Here is a 4,226-nt window from a genome sequence, read left to right on the forward strand (position 1 = left end):
CCGCATACTATCCACAAGTTCTTCAGAGTGGTTGGTGGGTCACGTCGTCCATAAACAGCACTTTTCTGTCTATCCCAGGCATGTTCGATAGGGTTCTGTCTGGAGAACATGCTGGCCACTCTAGTCGGGCGATGTCGTTACCCTGAAGGAAGTCATTCACAATTGTGCACGATAGGGGCACGAATTGTCGTCCATGAAGACGAATGCCTCGCCTATATGCTGCCGATATGGTTGCACTGTGGGACGGAAGATGGCAATCACGAATCGTACAGCCGTTACAGCGCCTTCCATGACCACCAGAGGCGTACGTCGGCCCCACACAAAGCCACCCCAAAACAGCAGGGAAACTCCACCTTGCTGCACTCACTGGGCAGCGTGTCTAAGGCTTTCAGCCTGACCGGGTTGCCACCAAACACGTCTTTGACGATTGTCTAGTTGAAGGCATATGCGACACTCATCGGTGAAGAGAACGTGATGCTAATCCTGAGCGGTCCATTCGGCATGTTGTTGGGCCCATCTGACCTCGCTGCATGCTGTCGTAGTTGCAAAGATGGACCTCGCCATGGAGGTCGGGAGTAAAGTTGCGCATCATACAGCCTATTGTATACAATAATACTGTTCGCTAACAGTACTATCAACAAACAAACAAACTCATAACGTATTCCCCGTCAACGTACATTCTCCATAGATCAGCAGCATTTCTACCATATCTTCATGTGTGTACATTATACTGTACAGTATAAGTTCCACAACACAACGTTTATTCACAATGTGTACTACCTCCGTGCCGTCACTAGATTACTCTGATGTACGACTACACTGGCAAGCGGTGTACCGCACGCCAAAGCAACAATAAATGGGATGCTCGGAGGGTGGTGGAGTACAGGAGCTTGCATGGGTCGCAAATCATAAGCAAGACGAAGTGGTAAGTGTGGCAGTAGTGGGAACTACGTTGGACACTTGACTAGGTAGAGCCAGGCCCTGCGCGACAGGCACAATGGGTCATATAACGCATTAGATAAACCTTATTTCGGGTGTGCAGGATAAATAAAACAACCTGACGGGCGTACACCGATCGGTACTGGTTCATATTGTGTACGTAGATACGTAAAACGTGTAAGAGGGAAACCATTATGTGCTTATGAGAGTTGATGGCAGCAGACCGTATTATTCGTTTCGGACCTCTTGATAAGTATGGAAGTGTGATTACGCATGTCAATCACATCGCGATTACGGGCAGCATGGGGTTCACGCCTGAGCCTCAGGACGTGCGCTAGCAGCGCATGTCGGGTGTTTCAAGCGTCAACTTCGCGTCTTAATATCTCGGTATGTAATGGGAATATTGCGATGCAATGAACGCCATTGTGTATGTGCTTTGTCATGCTATGGATTGCTGAAGAAAAAATATAGGAGGTCCATTTAAAAAAACATAAGTTTGTGTTAAAAAACACATATGCTTTCGTTTTAGAATGTTTCCAAATATGTACATTCATGGGCCCCAGCCCTACATTGATACCGGTGAAAGTCGTTTTCCAATAGCTGTTATTGTTCCAGAGATAGTTTGGGTGGACAAGATAGCTGGGACACCCTGTATACAACCCTTATAAGTTACATGTATTTGAATAAGAATTTTCAAGTGTGAGTCACATGTGCACTATTAACTGTGGACGCATGGTGGATAAGATAATGATAAAAACTCTTCCCTGTTGCTGTTAGTAGTTCTGATGGAGTAGGTACTTTGGTTTGGACTTTCTGTAATCCTTCCAGGAACTGATCTGGCGGCGACAGTATTGGTGTTAAATGCCCGCTAACAGCATGTAACAAGATTTCCTGTATTCCGATGGTCTCGATGTGTGCATCAGTAATGCTATCAGCAAAACTGCACATTGATTTTGCGAGTTCTCGCTAGATGTCTGTGTTATCCAGATGGTCCCCTAGTATACTAATTGCGTGGTTCGTAGTATCTGTTGTTGCCTGAATGTGGGACTTCAGCGTTTTGCCTGAGGCGCACAGCTGTCTGATATTGTTTACTACATGTTTCCGCAGACTGGTGCACTTAGTAATATGTAAGTTCACTGTTTCCTGCTTACCGTCTACATTCACCTGTACTTGTTATAATGCCTTGTTAATGTTATCTAGGTCTTCCGTGTCAGCTGTTCCGGAAACAGCTTTCAAGGTTCGACCACCTTCATCTAGCCAGCTTCTTTTTTGTTGCACTCATGGGACTAATTCCATAATGTGAAGTAGCTGTCTCTGTAGTCACGCAATATAACTGCACAATTCATAGTACGCCTGTATATTACTGAACCTTGTCTGTTATTTATCATGTGCTGTAGTTTCGTTCTTCAGTACCCAAATATTGAAATGTAAACAAGACACCAACTGTCGCAGGACATTTCTTGAGTGTTTCTTATGACGAAGTGTTACATGTTCATAGTAGTTGTAGTCGACCGCCAGATTCCTGGCGATGGAATAGTTTCTTCTCGTCCTGGGTTAGAACTATTAGCCTGTTGTTATTTTATTACACCTGCTCGTGGCCTTCGTGCGTGGCGATGTGTCAGGATGACTGCAAAATTTTCTTGTTTTCCTTGCCTGAGCTTTTCCTTCTTACCCCTTTAGCCAGATATTCTCCTCTCCTATTCAGAAAATGTAGCCACCAGTTGAGGACCATCTTTATGGTTCACTTAAAAGGACGAAAATGGCTAATGTAAACCACCGTGGGATGACTTGGAAGTTGCGAATGGCCTTAAGAGACGACCTCATTTTTATTAGCTGAAAGGGATGCTTATAACGTGTCACTAACTTTTCTGTCTTTCCATTTGGTTCATACAGGTTGGTCATCATACGCTATTACCATAATAGGTACTATGTAACACTGCTTTCTTATTATGGGTTCCCTCTTGTCGTTCCTTAGCTTTGGTGCTCATATTTCTCACCTGTCGCCAAATAGTCTTTAACCTTTTAAAGGAATATTTCACTAATGAAGTATCATTTCCTATTGGAGGCTTACAAAATTCACAGGGGGACGGAATCTTCTGGGCAAAAACCAACCATCACATTAGGGGGTAGCACTGTGCTTTCGTGGATTTACAAATTGTATGCCGTTGTGATGTATGGATGTAGACAGTCCCTGTCATTATGACGGGAGTTAATGTAGCAGCCTGGCATTTTTGCAGCCATATGATGGAGTCTCTCCGTTCAGTCCTATGCTTGTGGTGTAGAGTACTGGTCCGAAGTCTCTTAATGTGCAATGTTCGTTAAATAAGATGTAAAATTTCTTTCTTGATCAGCTGTTACTGCTGTGCGTGTTGGGAATTTTAGCATCCACTGGCTCTGCATCACATGTGCTACTGTTTCTGCCTGCTAGTTTGGTATAGCTATCATAGAAACGAAACATGAAAAATGATCACTTATTGTCAGTACATAGTATTTTTATACTTGTGTTTCTGCAAATGGCCTGTGGATATCGATTTCAATCATCTGAAACGACTTATCTGACTTTGGCAACCTTTGGTGACACCAACCTTTGTGCACGCGGAATACAATTTTTGAGGTAACGCTCGATGTCCAGTGTACGTGTTATCCATCAGTAACGTTATGCTACATTTCCCATTGCGTTTGGCTAAAACAGAGTCATGGGCCTGCCTCAATACATTGTTTCTTAGTTTTGCTGAGACTACTTTGTGTAATCCGCATCTCATCTTTCTGTACATTTTCCATGCTGAATTGAAGCTGTCTGGTGAAATGCTGACTACCATTCATCTTGTTCATGCCAGTGCATTCCTAGCACGTATTTTGTGGCTAAAATGTGAGTTTGATTTCCCTGGCTGCTGCATTACTTTGAAATCGAACTCACTGAGACGCAACGTCAATCTAATTAACATACTAGTTGGATCATTAAGTCCTAATAACCAATGGAGAGCTCTACTTTAAAACATTGTCTGTACAAATAACACTAGAAATAAGTTATGCCGTATTTCAATTCAAGCATTTCTCTCTCAGTTGTCAAATAATTCTTTCCTGCTCTACTAAGTTGTTTGGATGCGTATGTCACTGGGTGGTTTCCTGACTTAAAATGTATCCTAAGATAAAATTAATAGTGTCATACAACAGTATAAATTGTTTCTTGTAATCGTGAAACGCAAGAATTGGGATAGACGTTGAAACCTTCCCGTCTCCCCTATATCTCTTTTGTTACGCAACCTTCCCTTCTACAATAACCTATG

The sequence above is a fragment of the Schistocerca piceifrons genome, chromosome 4 (genome assembly GCF_021461385.2).
Source record: "Schistocerca piceifrons isolate TAMUIC-IGC-003096 chromosome 4, iqSchPice1.1, whole genome shotgun sequence".
Taxonomy (NCBI): Eukaryota; Metazoa; Arthropoda; class Insecta; order Orthoptera; family Acrididae; genus Schistocerca; species Schistocerca piceifrons.